Source organism: Rutilus rutilus (assembly GCF_951802725.1).
Source record: "Rutilus rutilus genome assembly, chromosome: 13".
In the NCBI taxonomy this organism is placed as follows: domain Eukaryota; kingdom Metazoa; phylum Chordata; class Actinopteri; order Cypriniformes; family Leuciscidae; genus Rutilus; species Rutilus rutilus.
The window spans coordinates 7388480-7412658 of record NC_140218.1 but is presented as its reverse complement, the minus strand read 5'-3'; the positions used below and the strand labels follow the sequence as shown (position 1 = coordinate 7412658).

Genomic DNA, 24179 nt, shown 5'->3' with positions numbered 1-24179 from the left:
CATCACCCACGGGAGCTTGTCGACCCAGTTGCTGTCTTTGAGGCTGGCACGCAGGGAAGCCTTCATCGACCTATGAAAACGTTCACAGAGTCCGTTAGCCTGCGGGTGATATGCAGTCGTGCGGTGGAGTTTCACTCCGAGGCTCTGTGCGACAGCGTCCCAAAGCTCAGACGTGAATTGCGCACCTCGGTCAGAGGAAATGTCCGAAGGGGTACCAAAACGGGCAATCCAGGTGCCAATAAATGCCCGTGTCATCTCGACAGACGTCACAGATGTCAGAGGCACAGCCTCAGGCCAGCGGGTGGTCCTGTCAACCATGGTTAAAGGGGTCATATAATGCCATTTTTGTACAAGCTAATATGATTCTTTAGGGTCTAAATTAAAAGTTTGTAATATACTTTAATTAAAAATTATCATTAGTATTGTAAGAAAACACTAATTTTACCTGGTCAAAAACAGCTCTGTTTTCATCACGCCATTTCAGTGCCTGGTTCTTTAAATGATAATGAGCTTGCTCACCACGCCCTCTGTTCTGTGCTCACACCGTTTCAAAAACAATAACACCATATCCATAACGTGTTTTTTATTATATACATGGGATTATGAATTATATTGAGATCGTCGTACATAGAAAACATGCCGTAATGTACCCTGAGTGTAAAAATAGCCGCATTCATCGTGAAGCGTGCAGCAAGCGATTTGCAAAGATTAATATAAAGATTAATAAAATGTTACACTCACTCACTTCTTCTGGAGGTGCGTCAGGAACACGAATAGTTGGTACAGATCCTTTTTTCAGGAGCAGCTTCTTAGTAAAACCAGCTTTATAACGTACTGACCCTCGTTTATAAAGCAGCCTGGTGAAATGATTCGCGCAAACATGAAAGCATTGACGTTGATCATGATTCGTGGGGAATTCCCTTCGAAAACAAACTCAGCCACTGCGTCTTCATCGGATCGGATTTAGGAACATCAGAATGACTGCTGTGTTCGTTATTACACCCAAGAAACACCACAATCGCTTAGACGCCAATCACGCCATTCTACTCCAGCATGTCAACAAAGGCGGACTACTATGACGAAGGCTGTCACAGCTCGCTCAGGGCGGGTCTTGTGTTGAAACACGGCTGTCACTCAACAATTGCGGGAGGGGCGTTGGATATTGTGACGTCATAATATCGAACGGCTTGATTTCAGAGAGGGTCAAACATATAAGGAGATTAAAACAAAACCACTGGATGGATTTTTATCATGATAGGATGGTTGTGTACAGGCACTGCCAACAGACATTTCAGTGCAATCAACTTGTAAAAGTGCATGTACCATTATATGACCCCTTTAACAAATATGTGAAACCTTGAGAGCAGGGCAGAGGACCAACCAGGTCCACGTTTACATGGTCAAAACGCCTCTCAGGGACCGGGAATGATTCTAATGGGGCTTTAGTGTGGCGGTGTACTTTGGCCCGTTGGCACTCAACACAGGTGTTAGCCCAGTCCCTAACATCCTTCTTGAGGCCGTGCCAAACAAATTTAGCTGCAACAAGTCTCTGTGAAGCTTTCGCACCTGGGTGGGAGAGACCATGGATGGCATGAAACACTTGTCGTCTCCACCCAGAGGGAACGATTGGCCGAGGACTACCTGTGGAGATGTCACACAGGAGCGTTGTGCCGGCATCGGCAAAAACCACGTCCTCAATCTGCAGCCCAGTAGTAGAGTTTTTCAGATGTTGCACGTCTGGGTCTGTGGTCTGAGTCGCGGCCATGTGGTTGTAATCTAAACCAAGATGAACTGCCCCTGCCACGGCCCGTGATAGGCAGTCCGCCACGTGGTTGCTCTTACCGGCAACGTGCTGCAAGTCCGTGGTGAACTCGGAAATGTAAGACAGATGCCGTTGCTGACAATTAGTCCATGGTGGCTAAGCCGCTCAAAAAGGGTTTGGAGGTGCGCCAGGTGCTGAGACTTGGACGTTGGCTTGCTACCAGGATGTCATCCAAGTACACAAAAAGGAAAGGCAGGTCCCGCAAAACAGAGTCCATGAGGCGCTGGAAAGACTGGGCGGCGTTTTTAAGGCCGAACGGCATGCGCAGAAACTCAAACAGACCAAACGGCGTGATCACTGCTGTTTTGGGAATGTCCCGTGGGTGTACCGGCACCTGATGATATCCCCGGACGAGGTCCACCTTGGAAAAAATTATCTTTCCAGCCAGGTGTGCTGAAAAATCTTTTATGTTCGGGACTGGGTATCGATCAGGTGCCGTTGCCTCATTAAGCCGCCGGTAGTCGCCACACGGGCGCCAGCCGCCGCCAGGTTTGGGGACAATGTGGAGGGGTGATGCCCATGGGCTGTTGGATCGGCGTATTATGCCCAGGCGTTCCATGTTTGCAAACTCAGCCTTTGCAACGGCAAGCTTGGTCGGGTCGAGGCGCCGAGCGCGGGCGTAAACGGGTGGACCAGCAGTGGCAAGATGGTGCTCCACACCATGCTTCACAGTAGATGCAGAGAAAGTGGGCTGAGTGAGGGCTGGGAAACTGGCCAGTAGACGGTGGAAGTCATCGGAAGCTGAGAGCATGTTAGACAGTCGGACGGGGTCAGCCTCGCTGAGCGTGCACGTATAAGAACAAACGTGACAGCATCAATCAGACGGCGGTTCTTAACATCTACCAACAATCCATGTGCACACAAAAAATCAGCGCCGAGGAGGGGAACGGCAACCTTTGCAGTAACAAAGTCCCAACCGAACTGCTGTCCTCCGAAACACAGTTCGACATACCTCGTTCCATATGTGCGGATGGGGCTACCGTTGGCAGCTTCCATAGGGGGGCCGTGGCTGTCGGTCACCATGTCCAAACGGGATGCAGGCAGAACGCTCCTTTGTGCTCCCGTGTCGCACAGAAAACGGCGACCGGAGATGCTATCGTGGATGAAAAGCAGCCTGCCTACTCGGCCGACACTCATGGCCACTACTGAGCGCCGGCCCTGGCATTTCCCGAAACACTGAAACTGCATGGTGGACGGCATTTGTTGGCCTTGGTTCCAAACTTTGCATGATAGAAACACAATCCTGAGAGCTGTTGGGTGCCAGAAAACTGCTGCCGACGGGAAGTAGTCGCAGCAATGAGCGTGGAGTCGTCATGTGTCACTGAAGAGATATGTGCGGGGAAAAACGTGGCCGCACCATGTCCCTGACTCGCCAGGAAAAATTTATCAGCCTCTTCAGCTAGTTTACAACAGTCAGTGATTGTGGTGTTGGCTAATGCAGCTCTCACTTGGGAAGGCAGCTGACGCAGGAAAAGCTGGATGAAAAGAAAGTCAGGTCTGTGTTCGCCCAAAAGATCCAGCATACGGTCCATGAGCTCGGACGGTTTGCTGTCACCCAGTCCTTGAAGTGAGAAAAGCCTGCTGGCTCTCTCAGTGTCCGACAGTTCAAACGTTTTCAACAGGTGGGTTTTAAGTGCTTTATACTTCTCATTTTCGGGAGGATTTGTAAGAAGGCTAACCACCCTGGATGCTGTTGAATTTCCGAGAGCAGACACAACGTAGTAATATTTAGTCGTATCCGCGGTGATCTCATGCAGCGCGAACTGCGCTTCAGTCTGGGCGAACCATGCAGATGCTGACGATTCCCAGAATTCGGGGAGTTTGAGGGTGACAGCGTTCGCGGTCATGATCGCGTCGTGTCTCTGGATACGTCCAGCAGACTAATGTCGGGGTCACCAGTGTGGAAATTGCAGTAATTTGCAAGAGACAACTTCTCACTTTGAGCATACGAATGCGTGTGTCGTTTATTTTTCAAGGTAAACTAAAACAACAGAAGAATGGCACTGAACAGCGTCCCGCGTCATCACGCCTTCCCGACATCTTAAAGGGACCGCGATCCCTGAACAGTTATGCAGAAAAACAGTGTACAGAACTACACTTAATAACAAAGGTGAATCATGTCTTTCACATTCACTACAACTGTAACAATAACATTTATTTAGGAGCTCAGCAAGCAATCAGGTTCTTTGGCGTAGGCCCCGTTCATAACTCGCATTCAGAGGGTACTGAATCTGCGAGTCCCGCCTGAAGACGAAGGCGGGGGCGCCGCTCACCCCCCGGCGGAGTAAGGAAAGGGGCCATCTGGTGGTGGTGGGGTGGATGGAGGAAAAGACATCTGAAGTCTTCAGGATGGAAGGGATAGCCTGACTGATGGTGTTGAGGTTGAGAGAGGGAGGACCCAGCTTGGTTGAGTAGAGGAGTTGGAGGAAAGATCCCATCTTGGTGGAGGCGGGGAGGATGGAGGTACTGGAGTGACAGCATCTGCGAACTCAGACATGTGTAAGCGCTGCCCTTTTAAGCTACAGTAAATGATATGATTGGATAGATGAGGAGGTAATTAATGACGCGAACGATTGAGTCTTCCTGGCAGAACTTGCGCTAGCTTCATGTCCATAGACAACTAAAAACAAACAAAATCCAGCCTGGAAATCCAGACCTAAATCTAAAAGATTAATGGTCTGGCGTCGACTAATGAAAATCGGCCAGTTCGAGGGACGGCACCAAGCATGCATTTGAAAATCTCACTGCACGCAATTGGATAACACCACGACCAATCACAACAAGTTATCGCTTAGCTTCCAATGGAGCTAACTGGTAGATTAGACTCTTACCATATCCGGTCGGCAAAACATCCAAAACGTCCTTCTTGCAAAGGAACGATTCGAGCGGCATCTTCTGTTCCTGGTTTAGATAAAAAAGCCAAGTCTAACTCGTTCATTGTAGCGGCCAAAGCTGTTTCAAACAGCTGGTGTTCATCCATAGCCATCTTGCAATGTTTACTAATGACTTCGACGTCACAGCGCTGTCGTCATCTCTCCTCTGGCCTGCCTATATCAGATAACCCGATGTGATTGGTGCAGCTCAGATCGAGGGGCATATTTAATGAGCATCATTACTCGACGCCAGAGTAACTCGCTGAGCAAATTCAACTTGTGCTCTCGCGAGAACTCTGGATTACCAGGGTATGTTTATTTGGCCGTTTAGGCGCGCAACCCAAAGACAAAGGCTGCGCTGGGAGCGCGCGCACAGCATCCTGTCAGTAGAATTCAGTTTTTCCTCTAACAAATGCGCACTGATTTAGACTGATGGAAATGATCTTCCGGAGGCGGGTGTCAATTACGCGCTCAAATATCTTCATGGCATGGCAGAGCAGGCGAATTGGGCGGTAGGTGTTGCATTCGCTGACATCGCCTTTGCCTTTCCAGAACGGGACCGTTACGCTGGCAGCCCATGTTGAGGGAATGGTACCCTCATCAATGATCTTATTAAACAGTCGGGTATTATTATAAATAATATAATAAATAACAATACATTTATACACCATTGCCAGTAACAATAACAATACACAAAAAAAATGTAAAAAAAGATTCAGCGGAAGCATTTGGCGGAGGTGACGGGCGGAGTTTTCTTTGCAGCGCTAGCGCTACAGCAGTTCGCCGCGAATCTTCAAACTACAGGAGCAGCAGGTAACGTACGGAAAAGTTACATTTATCCTACCATGCTAATGTAAAAGTTACGGGAGCATGCAAGTTATGCTTAACTATAATAAATGTGTAACTTGATGTCAGCCTTCTGAGTTTGACAATGTCATTCGTTTTTATCCAAGGCCATAGCAAGTGTTATTAGCTTGGGGAAATACATCTAGTGAAAGGAAATTTTCCAGCTCTAAATTGTAAGGAATTTACATATTTGATTTCATAGTAACACTTGTATACAATAAGGATAATTTGTTTATTATTCATATTAACTAACATGAACTAATGAGAAACACATTTGTTACTCTATTTGTTAATCTTAGTTAATAATAATACAACTGTTAATTGTTTGTTCATGTAATGTCACAGTGCATTAATGTTAACAAATACAACTTTTGATTTTAATAATGTTTAAATGCTGAAATTAATATTAACTAAGATTAATAAATGCTGTAGAAGTGCAGTGCATTATTCATGTTAACGAATGTAACTAATGAAACCTTAATGTAAAGTGTTACTGACTTCATGAACTAACGCTTTCATGAATACATACAATTTATAACATCAACAACACTAAACATGAATTCCTCATAATTACCTTCTTGATTCTCACTGTTTTGCTGGGTAAAGTAAATAATATTTAGTAATATTGTCATAATTTCCCTATTTTTGTTTGATGTGTTATGCATTCATTTGTAATGAAGAGAGGCTCTCTGACCTCTCTATCGAGCGAGATATTCCGATTAATTGTGAGGAAGTCATTAAAATATTTAAAAACACAATAGACTGACTGACGGGTACTGCTTTAAATACAGGTGATTTATTTAATAAATAAATGTAAAAAAAAAGTGCCCTTTTTGGTCCTTCCGCCCGCACGCCACTTCAGCTTAACATTTTTATATTATCGTTCAACTGAAACGTGCGCGCGCATTTTAGACATTAAGTCCCTGCAATGCACGTCCGTGATTAAGCAATGTTTTACTTCTGTGTCCGTTTCAAATCTCACAGCCCCGATTCATTTTACGAAGTATGCCTATTAAATCGAATTCTCTTATGAGAGTACTCTCGTGTTGCGTAAGCTAGCTTTCGCTACGAGAAAATCCCTTTTCTCGAGAATACTGCAGACCTAGGCGATACAGCTCGCGCGCCTATTGGTTGCTCTGCAGCAACCTATCGAAGGACTGTTCGTGACGTAAGCACCAATGAGGGTGCGGGCGCCCATGCATGTCACGTCCCGCCAGAATGGGCGTGGCTTATAAGCTGAGTCAAGATAGGTTGTTCTTTGATTTTTCATCTCTTCACCGAAGTGGTCACATCACATCGCTGTTCTCTGGAGAAGCCTGCGCCGTCGACGAGCCTTTTCATCGGGACGAGCCATCTGCTTCACAGACAGAAGCCGGCCATCTTCTCGCCGCTTCAGCCACTGTTCCTGCTGCGCTATCCGGTGACTATATCCTTGCTATTAGTATTGCTTTGTGTGTGTTCCCTGCGGGCTCGACTAGCCTCCTTTGACGTGGACCCCGCCCCTCCGCTTCTCTCATCTGGGCCGCGCCGTAAAGAGCGCCGTTCACAGAGAATGTCGGAGGTCATCCCTTTGAGCGCTAGCATGCTAGCTAACTCCCCGTGTGCATCGCTCTCTGAGTCCCCCACCTCGATCACGGCGGCCAGCGCCCTTCCGCCCCTGCCGTGCATCTCGAGTCTGACGGGGACAACGCAGAAGAGGACAGCTGCTCTCTTCTCGCTTCGGAGAGTGAAGGTTGGTCGAAGGCTGACGCAGAGCTTTTCCGCCTTCTCACCTCGATTGGTCGCTGCCCGAGGAACCCGCGCCCAGCAGGCTGGATGGCTGTTTCCTGCCCGTGCGACGCTCGACGCCTCACACGAGGCCCGCTCCCTTCCTGCCGGAATTCCACGAGGAGCTGTCTAAAACCTGGAGGGCGCCATTTTCTGCCAGGCTGCGGCCTACTGTCTCTTCGACACTCTCTCATGTTGACGGCGCGAAAGACAAAGGCTACCTCTGCATTCCTCCGGTCGAGGAACCAGTAGCTGCACACCTGTGCCCGCCTTCCGCTGGATGGCAGTCTTAACCCTCGCTGCCCTTGAAAGCCTGCAGGACGACTTCGGCTCTGATCAGTCGCGCCTATGCCGCCGCCGGTCAAGCCGCTTCAGCGCTTCACACCATGGCGGTGCTACAAGTTCATCAGGCTAAGTTTCTCCGCATCATGGACGAGGCTGGCCTGAACCCTGAGAGTTTCACGGCCCTCAGAAGCGCTACGAGCCACCAAGTCCGCTGCACAGGCAATCGGGAGGAACACGGCATCTCTTACCGTCACCGAGAGACACTTGTGGTTATCCCTGTCCGACATGAAAGAGTCCGACAGAGCCACTTTCCTCGACGCGCCCGTGTCTCCATCCGGTCTCTTCGGCCCGGCAGTCAAAGGCTTCACGGAGCGGTATTCTGAAGTGCAGAAAACCTCGTAAGCCATGCCGCACTTCATTCCTAAACGCTCTAGTTCCACGACGGGTCGCTCAAAAAAGCAGCCGTCTAACCGGAACACAGCGCCTCCGCCGCCAGCTTCACAGCGCCGTCACCTGAGAGAGTCTCAGCAGCGCTCGCGCTCTTCAAGCCGCCACAGGCCGCCTCCCCCATGGGGACCCAGGCCCAAGATAGCGCTGAAACCTGAGCCCTCAAAGTCTTCCTGGCCACACTAGGAAGACGAAGATGGTCGAGTCTCGCTACGGCCGGACCGCCATCAAAGACAGCACGTTTTGCTCTCTCAGTTCCCTCAACAGAGGCGACTGGAGAAGTGCATTTCACAGCCAACGAGCCCGTTACACAACACGCTCACCTGTACCGAAATGCCGTTTTCACGGCCACCCAGATATATCTCAAAAAGAGCATTATATCTGTCTTTCCGGCACACGCCGAAGGTGTTATAAATGTAGGAATTGTGCCCACTCCCCAGTGCTCACCCCTACACATAAGCACGACCCGTTCAGTGTTACACACTCATTCACGGCCCACATCAATAAAACCGGCTCACGCCGCAGGTGTTTTACATGTAGGAAATGTGCCCACTGTACAGTGCTCACCCCTACTCACAAACACGGGTTGCTCTGTGACACACACTCACTCAGAGCCTCCGTCAATAAACCTGAAATGCGTTTTGTGTGCAGAGAGCCCATCTATAAACTCAAAATGTGTTCTGTGTGTAGAGAGATTTAGATGACAGCAGCGTCTTTCAAGGTCAGCAGCAGCTTTCCTCTCAAAAGTTTTCAGAGGATGCTGGGTCTTATGGCTTATGGCTTGCTGCTTTACATGCGCCCTCTCCAGCACTGGCTGAAAACGCGGGTCCCGCTTCGAGTGGACACTTGCCTTGTTGACAACGAGCCCTTTAATAATAAATGTTTTTACTTATTTATTTATTCTTGTGTTGTTTTAATGTGTTTAATTTTAACATCAAGAATAATAACATCTGCCTGACAACTACATGAGCTTGTTTATTTTTAACATTTATCTCCTCATTGTGAAAAAGGTTATTGGAAAAATAATAATAAAGAAATATATCTATCTGTCTGTCTATTAATGTGTCACTATATCTATCCTATCAGTCAATAGCCTATATGTAAACTTAAATCTAGTCTAAATACTAAACTAACCAAATCGCACTGTAGGCCTAAATGTAAATATCGCAAAAAATCCGCTCTCTCCTCTCACAAAACCCACGAGGTGAACATGCGTTAACTTCCCTTTAAAACGTTATTTCATCTTATTGGATTAATTGCATTTGATCGATTTTACTTTCAATAATACATTTGCTATATGTTTGTAAAAGGTGTATTTAAACATGTTTGGCCTGAGTGTGTGTTGCATTACACTGTTCTAACCAGCAGAGGTCAGTCACAGCGTGCGCATGGCGAAAATGATTCGAAACAATGAATCATTTTGCGAGCGGTTCAATTGATTCGAAGCTTAGTTTCTACCATCACTACTCTTTTTATTTTATTTAATTTTTTTATTAAACACACTTATTTACAAAACACAATTTACAAAATCTCTCGTTGGGAGACTTATGTGCAGAACATAGTTAAACACAGTTAAATAGAACAAAATCCGATAAAGAAAATAAATACCAATAAATATAAAATAAAATAAATTAAGCAAAGGCACTTCAGTCCATAGGCATGTCAAAGTTATTCACATACATATATTATCCTCAGTCTTCAAATATTCCTAAAATAAAGTTACATGGAAGCTTTACAAATTATAATGACAAATATTTTGAGACATCTTCACATAGTGAGTCTTTCAGAAGTTTCAAAGATGCAAAGTATTCCTCCAGTTCAATTTTAAACACCATTAGGGATGGATTTTTGTTTTGCCATTTACATTTATGAATATGGTATTTACCCATAATTGTTATGAAATTGTAAATTCTAAAAAGTTCCTTCGGAAGGTTTTCATTACCAAAAAGAATTTGCTCTAACTTTAATTGTGTAGTTCTCTCCATTTTCGTTTCCAGCCAATTCCTGACATCTTGCCAGAATCGTTTTCTCACTGGACAAGAGAAAAACAAATGTTCAATAGTTTCATCTTCCTGGAAACAGAACACACACGGCTCCACTTCAAAACCAAATCTCTTTTTAAGCATTGCTGCTGCTGGATAATATCCATTTATAATTTTGAATTGCATTTCTTTGATTTTAGGAGGTATAGGCCATTTCATGAATTTGATGTATTTATTTGTTATTTTTTCATCATGATGCCTTATTTTTATATTTTGGTCAAAATCATGAAATAGTTTACATTTGAATGTTTTGCTAATACGATTATTGTTACATTTTTCGCTATTTAGGGGAATTTGGTTTAGTTGCAGTTTAGGCAAATTTATTTGACTTTTAGAATAATGTAAATAGTTTTGTATCATATTTAATAGGGCTATTGGTATTGCTTTACAATACATACCTTATTATAATCCCTTATATTAAACTTTGTATATTAAATTTTGTTTTAAAATCCGTAAACCTAAGAAAATTACCCTGTTCATCTAATATATCTGTGATGAAAATAATTCCTTTTTCAAACCAATTTCTAAGTGTTTTTCTACTTATTGTTATCACTCTGTTGTTCCACAAGGTGGAGCCATGTGGTGTAAAATTATGAGTAATTATTATCTTCCAGTAATGAAGAACTTGTTTATGATATTCAGACAATTACTGGCAATTTAGATACCTCGAAATCACACTTTAAAAGAAACTCTAAACCTCCCACTTTATCAAAAATATTTTTGGGAATATGATACCATAGAGAGCAGGTTTATCTAAAAAGGCTTTTACCCAGTTAACTCTAAAAATCTCCAACCATAGATTCAAAATCAATTGGTTTTAACTTTTATTACAGTCCTTTACAATTACTTACCCTTTATTACAGTTCTTTACAAGTTGTGATTTTTTGACTACCATCACTACTCGACTGAACAGAAAAATGAGCCAGAGGAAATTTCCACTTCAAAGAAGGTTGAGCCTCCGAGCACACACACACACACACACACACACACACACACACACATTATATACATATATATATATATCAGAATAAATAATGATAGTAAAATATGTTTACTGGCCGGAGCGATCAGCCTAAACGATCAGTTAACCGTAGAGACCATTGATGGCAATTATTCAACGATCAAATAGGCTTTACGATGCTTTTGGGGGAGCGCAGCCCAGGCCGTTTATGACGCACTTTTAAAAGGTAAGATAAGACGTTTAAAGAACACGTTTATTCTCAACATCTGAATCAAATTAACTTGTGTATTACCTATAGATGATTATTGCTCTCTAAATTAGTAGATTTTGGGGATGTTATCAGAAGATAGATTAGGTGGATAAAGTAGCCTACGCTAACACAAACCACGATGAGCCTCATAATTGTAAAACCCGTTCTATTAATGCGGATTTATCCACCGTTGTGTAAATAGAGGAAAAGGTTCTAAAACGGGGGTTCAATCACATTGAGGCGTGTGATATGAATATCCTTTTTATTTCTTATAAATAAATGTCCAAAAAAGAATAAAATTCCTTATTGTAAGAGCATATTGCTACAAATTTAGAGCAAAACCGTTTGGGTGGAGTTGCATGAAGTAGGCCCTATGCGCCGATCTGATATTCAGTATCCGTATTCTGTATGCGATTTTTGCCGGAGCGGGTATCAGTCAGACGGAACCGATCCAAATCCGATACTGTGCGTAAATTCACAGGATTTAAAAAAAAAAAAAAAAAAAAAAAAAAAAATTATCTACTTTAGTCAGGTTTTGCTAAACTTATACCTTTCCATTTTTATTTTCCATTTTAGATTTGTCTCAAATCGTTGATGCAGCACAATAAGAGTAGCCTATGTGCTTTTACTGAGAAATATAATAATAGTGGACTGTGTTTAACACATAAAACATTAATCATCAGTTCCACACACACATAAATAGATATTCTACAATGATGATCAATAAAAAAAATCGGTATCTGATCTGTGTCGGACGATATGTGTTATGGGTAATGGGTATCGGATTGGTTTTTCAGAAAAAATATCGGTGCATCCCTAATGTACAGATTTGGAGAAAGGAGAACATTTTTTGTTTGCCTTGCACTATTGCACTATTGCACTATTTCTCAGATAATTTGCATTTGATTCTGTTCAAACAAATCCTCATTTGGCTTTGATTAGTAAAGTGCAAAAGCTTGTCTGATAGTAACATTTGCTGAAGTAGGATTGGTCAGTAATGTTTTAGTGATAAAGGTCGTTTGACTTGCAGTTTATAATCCTCTAATTGTCTCTGCTCTTGTTGTCTCTTACAGAAGCTCCAGTTTCCTTCAGTCCAGCTCCTCCACACTTCATCAGCCCAACACCTCCCAGCTCCTCTGACCTACACTGGCTTTATGCTTTAATTCCAGTCATCATCATCATCATCATTATCTTGTGCTTTTGCTTCCGGAAAGCGGAAACTCAGGAAGGCAAGTATTACTTGCTTTTATAATTTTATCAATGGATATGAGCAGCGCTGCAGTTCTAAAAAAGTCGCTGCTAAACCCAGGATAGTTTAGTTGTTCTCCTGAGCTCTTCTGTATCACTTAAGGCTCGGGTATACTTCGGTTTCCGCATCTGGACGCGTATCGCGCACATTCTGGCTGAAGGCCTCATTATACTTCTGCGTCGGACCTACGCCGGAGCCTATACGCCGTAGGCAACGTGTTGGTTTTAATTTATACTTCTGTGTCGTTGTCCGCGTTGACGCGTACCTAGGGAGCGTGTGAAACCCCGAGGGAGGGGTTCTGGCAGACCAATCACTGCGCTTGTGTCCGCGTAGAATTGACGCGTTGTTACATTTTTGGAGAGGTGCACGTCAGGGTACGCCGTAGGGTACGCGCGCTACACACAGCCTACGACGTAGCTACGGCGGCAGTTCGACGCAGAAGTATAAAACAGGCTTCAAGTTCGCGCATGGCCGAGTTCGACACATGCGCAGTACAATTGTTGAATGACATCTTTGACGCTCTTCATCGAGCGCTTGCACAGATACACACAGAAGTGTTTAAAATCAGGCGTCTATCAGTGGATCCCTAATATATTCCCTGATAGACGGATCCACATAGACGCTGTTTTCAAACGCTCCCGTGTGTATCTGTGTAAGCACTCTATGAAGACAGTCAAACACATGTTTTTGAGACGGTGATCATTGAAGCCAATCAGAGACATGTATGTTGAGCGCGTGAACATAATGGCTATTAATGGTGTTTAAGAATCTGTTTAACAGCGCTTAATGATAGAGAGAAATGCTGGTATTGTCACATTTTAAGTGTCAGTACTGATTTGGTACCAAAGTAAGAACAAGACTATGATTGAATCGGGAAATAAAGAAATAGTCCTCACCCAGCAAACACAGAACGTTGGCACAACGTAGCCAACCTTCTAACAACGTTTTAACAACATGGCCAAAAGGTTGCTATTACTACGTTGTGTGGTGAAGTTGTTACAGCGTTGTCACAATGTTGACATTAAACCATCGTTCAGGGCCATTGCTTAAGGTTGTGCCTAGGGTGTCTTGACAACCACTGGACTACATAATGTACTCTTCACTGCCCTGAAGCGGGAAAATCAGCCTTTTAAATTCCAACCACCTGTTGTTGGGCTCATTGTGTTCTCATTCATCATCGAGCAAGGATACATGAGTATTGCGTTTAGCCTAACAGTTACCTCAGCTATCAAACACAACCTACAGCTTTAATTTCTAATGTGGTTAATGAAACATCGCTCGCATTGTTTAGTTTTTCGTTAGATTTTTCCGCTATTTAGTCTCATTCGTTTCTTTGCTCCTCTGGATTTGTGGATATGTTTCCCCGGTGACACCTGCTCGGCTACTGTCTGCCACACAGACCAGGTGTCCTGCCGAATTTCTACCCCCGCCAAATTATTACCCCCCTAGTATTGGTAGGTTTAGATTAGTTGTGGGGGAGGGGTTAGGATTAGGGGTGGGGTTAGGATTAGGCAATCAGGTACTGACTTCAACGAGGGGGGTAATAATTTGGCAGGGAGTCGAAATTCGGCACAACACCTGTCTTGTTCATTAAATGTTCTGATCTGCCTTTGCTTTTCATGTTTTATTTATTATACTTAAAATAAATGTGTATTCGTTTATTTATTTATTTTTTTCACAAATGTATGACTTTTGGAAGTGCAATTTGACTATATGCAATTTTAATAAAGTTGAATTAACGAAACCTTCTGTCATTTTTACTCTTTAAAGTGTAGGCTACACTTGCAGGTGTTGATAGCCCCATTAAATAATATAGATAAACAATAAATGATAAAAAGTATATAATTATCTAACAAAATACACCATATAAAAATATTGTCAGAACGTCGTCTCTCAGTTGCTGAATGTCGCGCAACAACGTTGCTACAGCCCTGTCACATCTTACAATTCTACGTTGTTACAATGTTGCGAGCACGTATACAGCGACGTTGCCATAGCAGAAATGCAACGTGCCAGAGACGTTGCCACAACGTAAATGTGTTTGCTGGGCAGATGCCATGTCCATAATTTTAAGCAAAACTAAAAAAGTTTTAACTTTAATTTTAACTAAAAAAAGTTATTACTCCACCACGTTCATGACATCATTAACCAACGTGGTTGAATGACCAATTTGCGACAACATGGTTTCGGGAAACAGTCGTGACTTGATTTCTTCAACGATTCATCGTAGCCTACTAGTGAAGCAGCGAGTTACATCGTTGTACAGAAAACACACATTTGAAGGCTACAGTTTTAATGTATTTATTTGTTGTTTTTGTATTTATTATTTATTTGTAATTGCATAAATGCATTAATGTTTTTACTTCAATACAGTAGTCATTATTTGAAGTGGATCAAAGTTGTCCTAAGACAAGTATGGGTATTGTTCAAAATTCTTGTATGACTTTGAAAGGTTTTGATCCACTTCAAATGTTGATTACTGTAGTTAAATAAAAAAACAAAAAAAAAAACATAGTTATAGTCTTTGCTCTGGTACAAAAATTGGTTCAGAGAACCGTGGAATTTGACTGGTATTGGTACCGACTATTGAAGTTTTAGTTCCATGAATGTGAAACGTAGAGCTTTCTAAGCCTCTTTCTTTTTCTTTTTTTCCTGTTTATGAGGTTTAATAACAGCCAGTGTGAAGGTTTTTGACACGTATCCTAATGACAATGATGAATTAATAATTTTAAGAAGAGGATCTTTGATTCTTTCAGTAGCCTAGTAGGTATAGGGTCTAACATTTTTATTTTATTTGCGTAATTAATTCTGAAAACTAAAACTAAAAACACGGCGCTCAAGTTAAATAAGTTCAACTTTTAAAAAATGCATTTCTAGACCATGCGTCCTGTGAGCCAGCCCTTACTCCTGTTTATTATTGTGAAGATGCTTTGAAACAATTTCTATTGTATAAAGCATTATAAAAATAAAGGTGACTTGACTTTCATGCATGTTTTTGATTTAGATGATTTAACAAGTTTAGGCGATTATAGCAGTGAATGGAATTGTTCCACTAGAGATCTACAGTAAAGAATGGCAGATGTTCCTGCATGGTTTTCCCCATTGTTTTCAACTGTGTAAACGGCACCTTTTAATGATGTTTTATTAACAAGGTTCGGGAGGAGCACGTTCAGATAATTAACACAAGTGGAGAGCACTCAGCAATCAATGGTAAGAGGTGCATATATACTCCGCAGTCTCACCTCATTCCATTGACAGTTTTTGCAGCATCCCTCCACCACCCCTTCTCCATGCTTCTAGTCCTAAAACACTTACATACGGGGGGAGCACTCTGGGTTCGGGCCAAACTCCGAGCTCGGAGCCCTCCCTCCGGACAGCACGCCAAATACGCATTAAACTTACCCCTTCAAATTATATGTAAGTGTGAACTCGTGAATTTGGTTTACATTGTGTTTTTGTGTTGACTTGCAGAAGAGTAACACAGCGGATGATGAAGAAGAAGCCACAGAAACTCCTGCTGACTCCAGGTATTAAGATCTTCACTTCACTATGGTCTTTTTAGGTCTTTTGTTGCATCACATGAATTTTTCCATAAAGTAGGATATTTAAAGGAGCATTTCACCCATGGGAACATTGATCTTTATTGAAAGTGGGTCATATCAATGTAAAATAAATTTCGAGTTTGGTGCCTTCTTGACTGAGGAAAGACAGAAAGTAACTTCAGGACGCATTTGTATGAAAGACAACAACTCCGCAAGCCACTCCCACTAATGCAGAACAGCGCATATGAGTTATCTGCCTATCCCTCTTAACACCTGAGCTTGAAATTCATTTCACACAAAATGTCTAGTTAGTTGGCGAACTCATTAGAAGCAGATCACCACATACCCAAATCAGAAGCCATGGATGAACAGGGAAGTGCGACTCCTATTGAAGACACGCAATACTGCCTTCAGATCAGGAGATGCACAAGCCTATAGTACATCCAGAGCAAATCTGAAAAGGGGCATCAAAGAGGCCAAGCACTGCTACAAGCTTAAGATAGAGGGACACTTTTCCAACGCTGACCCTCGGCGCATGTGGCAGGGCATTCAGGCCATCAGTGACTACAAACCCTCTCACTCCACCCCCGCAGCCACTGATGTCAACTTCCTGAACGAGCTAAATGACTTTTATGCTCGCTTTGAAAGAGACAACAGAGAAACTGCCACCAAGCTCAAATCCTCAGCTGACCACCCACCGATCACACTCTCCTCCACAGATGTCTGCAATGCACTGAGCAGGATCAGCGCGCACAAGGCTGCTGGACCAGACAACATCCCTGGACGCGTACTCAGGGCATGTGCGGAGCAGCTCGCTGGGGTTTTTACAGACATTTTCAACCTGTCTCTTGCCCAAGCAGCTGTACCAACATGCTTTAAATGCACTTCCATTGTGCCAGTGCCAAAACACTCCAGCCCGAAGTGCCTTAATGACTACCGCCCTGTAGCACTCACACCCATCGTAATGAAGTGCTTTGAGCGGCTGGTCCTGGCACACCTAAAAGACTCTCTACCATCCACATTGGACTCACACCAGTTTGCCTACCGTAGCAATAGGAGCACAGAGGATGCAGTCTCCATGGCACTGCACTCTGTGCTCACACATCTGGACAATAAGAACACTTATGCACGCATGCTGTTTGTTGACTTCAGCTCAGCATTCAACACTGTCATCCCAACTAAGTTAATAGCCAAACTTGGAGACCTGGGCTTCAACACCTCCATGTGCAACTGGATTTTGGACTTCTTGACCAACAGACCCCAGAATGTTCGATCAGGCTCCAACTGCTCCACATCCATCACACTCAACACTGGTGTACCACAGGGCTGTGTGCTAAGCCCATTCCTCTACTCCCTCTTCACCTCCGACTGCAAGCCTGTGTACGGATCTAATTCCATCGTCAAGTTTGCGGACGACACTATGGTGATTGGTCTCATCAGCAACAACGATGAGACTGCCTATAGGGAGGAGATCAAGCACCTGGCCACATGGTGCACCGAAAATAACCAGCTCCTCAACACCACCAAAACGAAGGAGCTCATCGTGGACTTCAGGAAAGTGTCAAGAGGCACACACGACACCATCCACATCAATGGAATGGCTGTTGAGCGTGTCTCCAGTTTCAAGTTCCTGGGGATCCACATCTCGGCGGACATGACCTGGACAACCAACACCTCCAGCCTGGTCAAGAAGGCTCACCAGCGCCTTTTCTTCCTGAGGACACTGAGGAAGAATCAGCTTTCCTCCACTATCCTGGTGAACTTCTATCGCTGTGCAATAGAAAGCATCCTGACCAACTGTGCTACAGTGTGGTATGGGAGCTGTTCTGTTGCAGAGCGCAAGGCACTGCAGCGGGTGGTGAAAACCGCCCAGCGCATCACTGGGACTCCACTACCTGCCATCGAGCACATCCAGAGGAAACGCTGTCTGCATCGAGCTCGCAGCATCCTTAAGGACTCCTCTCACCCAGCCCACAGACTGTTTTCTCTCCTGCCCTCCGGCAGGCGTTTCAGGTGCCTCCGGACCAGGACCAGCAGACTAAAGAACAGTTTTTTCCCCAGAGCTGTCTCTTTATTAAACTCTAACCCTCATTGATCCCACTCCCCTCATATACTGATTGACTCTCCTCTCCCTCCTCACACCTGCCTCCATTTTGTTATTTGCAATACTATAATGTTCATTTGCACTGCTGACTGTTATTACAGTAACAACTGTTTACATATGCATCTTGCACTACTACCTTGACTGGAATATGCTCAATTTGCACTGCCGACTGTTTATTTACAGTACCGACTGTTTATATATACATTGCAATATCGTACCTTAACTGTAATATGCAATTACTTTCCACTGCACTTTCACTCGGATAGCTTCTGTCCAAACTTTATTTGCACTACTTTAAATCCATTGTTATACTGCTCATTAGCCTAACTTATACATATATCTATTTGTTAAATTCTGTTTATAGTAATAGCCATCTGTATATTATGCTCACATTCTGTTTATAGTAACAGCCATCTGTATATATATTCATAGTACATATCTATCTGTAAAATTCTGTTTATAGTAACAGCCATCTGTATATTATATTCAGTACATATCTATCTGTAAACATTCTGTTTATAGTAATAGCCATCTGTATATTATTATATTCAGTACATATCTAGCTGTAAACTCTGTTCACAGTAATAGTTATCTGTATATTATATTCATAGGACAATCTATCTGTAAATTTTTGTTTATAATAGTATTCAACTCTATATTTATTCAGTACATATCCATGTTCTGCACTTATGGAACCACTGTATATCCTGCACTTGCTGCTATTGCACTTCTGGTTAGACCTAAACTGCATTTCGTTGCCTTGTACCTGTACTTGTGTAATGACAATAAAGTTGAATCTAATCTAATCTAATTAGTGAATTACTCCTCGTTTGTATTTCTTTCTAAATGGTGAATTATTGCACGGTACCGGGATGTTCAGTCAGAACATATGCAGTGCGAAACTAGGATGGTTCACCACACAAACGTCTGTGACCTTGTCTGATTCAGAGATTTTGTCCAGGAGAAATTGGCATCATTGAAATTCTTTGCAGCAGACAGACTCTATCTCTGTACACAGTGAGAGCACCGGCGCCACCAGTCCGCTCCAACTCGAGCCTCGTCCGCGACATCAGCCTCCACTGCTCTTCGCTATAATGCGGCTCGTAAAGGTAGCCACAAACACCTGATTCGAGCATTAGACTTTCGAAATCCTCTTCTTCTATATCATATTGAGTACCCTCCGCTATTGTCGTAACTTCACATCTGGCTCCATAGCGCCTATTAGCTTAGCTTCCAAACAAGATATTGCTTTTAGTTTCTGCAAGTGGAGTCCCACCCACTGATCTGTAATAGGTCTGTAGCATGAGCTGGTCCCACCCCCTGGAAAGATGAGGAACGAGTGTTTGTAGTCTCAACCCCTCTACAAAGAAATGGGACTTCCTGCTTAGACTGACCCAAAATGACAATTGTAAGCAGGAACTGCAACACTGAAATCCTTATTTCTCCCGTCTCAGGGGAAAACGAGACAATAATGCACGACCATTAAAAAAAATGTCTGGGTTTCTAACGATACAAGGCTTGATGCAAATGGGTGAAGTGTCCCTTTAACTTGCCATGTTGTTCCTCACTAAGGACAGTTTTCTGTTATTTTCTTTCCCAGATCCAGTGTCTCAACAAAAAACAACAATTGGAAAAAGGATTGCGGTGGTTGTGTAGTCGTCGCCATGAATGGTTGTGGAGAAAATGCTGAAGCTCTTCTTGCGTCTTAAAACACTTTAACCTCGTCGAACTGTCAGTCCAAATCCAATTTCTGTGCATATCCAATTAGGCCTGTCATGATAACAAATTTTGCTGGACGATAAATTGTCCAAAAAATATTGCGATAAACGATAATATTGTCGTTCTGAGACCATTTTCATCTAATATAATGATAATGGCATAATAATGCAGGTACACCTTTTCAACGATCTATACATTTTTATTTCTAAAGAATATTAAACATTGAAAACGGAAAACATTTTAAATATCCAATAAAAATGTGATAAAATACACATACAATAAAAGCAATGGACTTTTAGTGTATGTTAACAAAATAAATGTCTGTTAATAAATAAAATGGATGTAATCAAAATTAAACATTAGGCTTTAGACATTAGGCATAAATAGTAACATTCCATAGCAGGCAAAACTGCCAGTTAGGACCTTTGTAAACAACTAAAAAAGCCTCAACAGGCCATATCACACCATTTTGCACTGTCCTCCTGTTACTTTGCCGACTAAACGCCCGAGTGATTGTGTAATACTGTCGGGAAGACGGAGATGCACTTTATGCTACTCACTGAAAATACTTGGTTAGCATTAGGGGTGAGGAGTGCGTGCGTATTACACGCCATAAAGTGAGTATCATATGCACGCAAAAACTATTTTTGGCGTATAAATGGCACGAGAAATAACATTCGTGGTATAGATACGCATTTTCATGAGATCGGGCTCGCTGTCGCGTTTGGCTTTGAAACCAATTCCATTATTTTTCTCTTTTTTTACCCTCCAATTCACAACTAGCGTCTTCTCTCTCTCCCGGCAGTCGCCACAAGCAGTCCCGCCGGCGCTTATGGGGTGAGATTTCGGTCACAATTCTGCGCGCGCAAGATCATATTTTGAGCGTGCAAAAGGGCATTTCGCACGCGCGTGAACTGAGTTTTGCGGAGAAATGTTCGTCTCGCAGATAAGAAAATATTGCGAGCGAACGAAAATCAATTTTGCATTTAAAATAAGTATTTGGATGTGCGCGGACGTTCTCTTTCGCGTGTGCAAGTTTCACTTTCTTGCTCCTTTCATACCAGCCGTGAGCGCTCTCTAAGCGCAGACGGCTCGCTTGCTCAACACAACCCAGCGTTACAATATGCCATAATTCCAGCCAATCAGAGATGAGACTGCTAAATTCTGATTGGCTGGCTTGAAAACCAATCACAACACTCCCTGCATCACCGACTGCGGAAGAGAACTAGTGCAGTTGAATATAGTTTTGCTTGTTGTTGGTGGCGTTATTGCATTATGCCTACAATGCAAAATTGTTCCCTCGCGATTGGAAGCTCCTGTAGCCGCCGCATACCCATTTCAAAACATCGCAACGTGAAATGCCACAAAAAGCGGTTTGTGAATAGGTCTTAGTGAGTTAGGAGTCCTCTCGACTTCTTTTAAGCTGTCCCAGGCTTAGGTGCTACTTTTAGGGCTAAAATGCTTCGTGAATTACTCTTAGTGAAAGAAATTAGGAGTCCTAAAGTTACGAGTGACACGCCCATTATTTTTAGGAGTTGCTCCTAAATTCGCCAGTTAGGAGCTACTTTTAGCCTTAAAATTCTTTGTGAATACGGCCCCAGAGCTTTAGCATAAAAGGGCAACAGGTGAGCTCTTCAATGGACAATGGATGCCAACATTGAATTTTGTTTTATTTACTGTAACTGTATACAGTCAATTCTTCTGTTGTTTTGTATGTAGACCACTGTATGTACAACTTTGTATTGGTTGAGATGTACACTGTGTACATTGTTCTTGTGGGAAAAATAAAATATATTTGTTACCGTGTATTTGTGTGTTCTGAGTATAAAAACATCCATCCATCTTCTTCCGCTTACCCGGGGGCCGGGTCGTGGGGGCAGCAGTCTAAGCAGGGAAGCCCAGACCTCCCTCTCCCTGCACACTTCCTCCAGCTCTTCCGGGGGGACACCGAGGCGTTCCCAGGCCAGCCGGGAGACATAGTCCCTCCAGCGTGTTCTAGGTCTTCCCCGGGGCCTCTTCCCGGTGGGACATGCCCGGAACACCTTCCCGGGAAGGCGACCAGGAGGCATCCGGAAAAGATGCCCGAGCCACCTCAGCTGGCCCCTCTCGATGTGGAGGAGCAGTGGCTCTACTCTGAGCTCCTCCCGAGTGACCGAGCTTCTAACCCTATCTGTAAGGGATCTCCCAGCTGGTCCAGTGTTCCACGACCGGGACGAAAACCGCACTGTTCCTCCTGGATCCGAGGTTCTACTATCAGCCGTGTTCTCCTCTCCAGTACCATAGCATAGACTTTCCCGGGGAGGCTGAGAAGTGTGATCCCCCTATAGTTGGAGCACACCCTCCGGTCCCCCTTCTTAAAAATAGGGACCACCACCCCGGTCTGCCAGTCCAAAGGCACTGTCCCCGACTGCCACGCGATGTTGCAGAGGCGTGTCAGCCAAGACAGCCCCACAACATCCAGAGACTTGAGGTACTCGGGGCGGATCTCATCCACCCCCCGTGCCTTGCCACCGAGGAGTTTCTTGACTACCTCGGTGACTTCAGCTTGGGTGATGGATGAGTCCACCTCCGAACCCCCAGCCTCTGCTTCCTCAATGGAAGACGTGACGGTGGGATTGAGGAGATCCTCGAAGTATTCCTTCCACCGATGACATCCCCAGTCGAGGTCAATAGCTGCCCACCTCCACTGAAAACAGCATTGGTAGGGCACTGCTTCCCCTCCTGAGGCGCCGGACGATTTACCAGAATCTCTTTGAGGCCGACTGGTAGTCTTTCTCCATGGCCTCACCAAACTCCTCCCAGGCCCGATTTTTTGCCTCCACAACCACCCGGGCTGCAGTCCGCTTGGCCTGTCGGTACCCGTCAGCTGCCTCAGGAGTCGATCATTGACCTCCGGCCTAGGGTGTCCTGGTGCCATGTGCACTGATGGGCACCCTTATGCATGAACATCAAGGAGTGTGGTTCCAGAGCCCAAGCCGTGCGTGGAGGTGATCCCGACTATCTCTAGTCGGTACCTCTCAACCTCCCGCACAATCTTAGGCTCCTTCCCCGCCAGAGAGGTGACGTTCCACGTCTCTAGAGCTAGTTTCTGTGTCCAGGGATCGGCCCCTTACGGCCCCTCCTGTAGGTGGTGAGCCCACGGCCTGGCTCCAGGGTGGGGCCCCGGCTGCGCCATGCCGGGTGACGTCACGGTCCTTGGATTTATCTTCATCATAAGGGGTTTCTGAACCGCTCTTAGTCTGACCCATCGCCTAGGACCTGTTTGCCTTGGGAGACCCTACCAGGGGCATATAGCCCCAGACAACATAGCTCCTAGGGTCCTTCGGGTACTCAAACCCCTCCACCACGGTAAGGTGGCAGTTCAAGGAGGGGAGTATAAAACGTTACGTTTATATAAAAACAATATTCTCAAATATTTTACAACACACTTATGTATGTACTGTCTGTAGTAAGTGTAACACTGAACAAAAAAAAAGGTAAAAAAGTCATTTTACATTGAGCACATCAGTGTTCAACTGGTTCTTACAAATGTCTATTCATATGATGGTTTGTGTGTGTCATTTGAAAACAAAATACCATTTTGAGAAGAAATAACATTGTTTTGAATGTAAAGTTAAAGTGAATATTTGACCGCGGGGCTGTGAGATTTGAAACGCGGAAAAAACAAACACGGTGTTACAGTTTTTTTCAACTGCTTAGACTACACACACTTTGGATATATCATACAGTTATTCAAAACCTAAAGCTCTTCTTTCATGAGCTCTATGTACATTTCTGCACAGGATTGAAAGTAATTGGCAGAGAGATGTTGAAAAATTCACGGAAACACAAAAGCAAGATTAAAACCAAACTTTCTTTTTTTACTGTAAGCGTTTGTGGTTGTGAATACAGTATTACACAGTCCAAAAAACCTATAACTTGACCTTTGACCTATTTATAGGCCTACTCTAAATGGTTGGCCATGATTGGTTGGTGTTTAGTAAAACAATGAGTGTTTGCACATGTGAGGAGTGTGAGTCTCTGATGAATTAAAGTGGCATTTTGATAGGTTGTGTTTAAAAAAAGAAATCAAATACTTCCTGTTAGATTTTTGTGTGTTACATGGAGAATTGTGTTGTGGTTTGCAAAAAGTATTTTCTGAAATTGAAAACAGGCCAAGAATTTGTGTATGGTTTTGCAGATTTGGTGTGTGGTTATGGTGTTTGAGTGTCAGATTTCAGAAATTGTGTGTAAACAGTTGAGCAGAAGAGCAAAAAAAAAAAAAAAAAAAAC

The 24179-nt window shown here is 43.8% G+C and overlaps 1 long non-coding RNA gene across 1 annotated transcript; it reads left to right on the top strand.

Annotated features, from left to right (window-relative positions):
* Nucleotides 1-11053: 11053 nt before the first annotated feature.
* Nucleotides 11054-21713, top strand: LOC311302657. The gene is made up of 5 exons (XR_014629635.1): nt 11054-11269; nt 12367-12522; nt 15695-15752; nt 16014-16069; nt 19789-21713. It is a non-coding gene; the product is annotated as an uncharacterized lncRNA (long non-coding RNA).
* Nucleotides 21714-24179: the final 2466 nt, after the last annotated feature.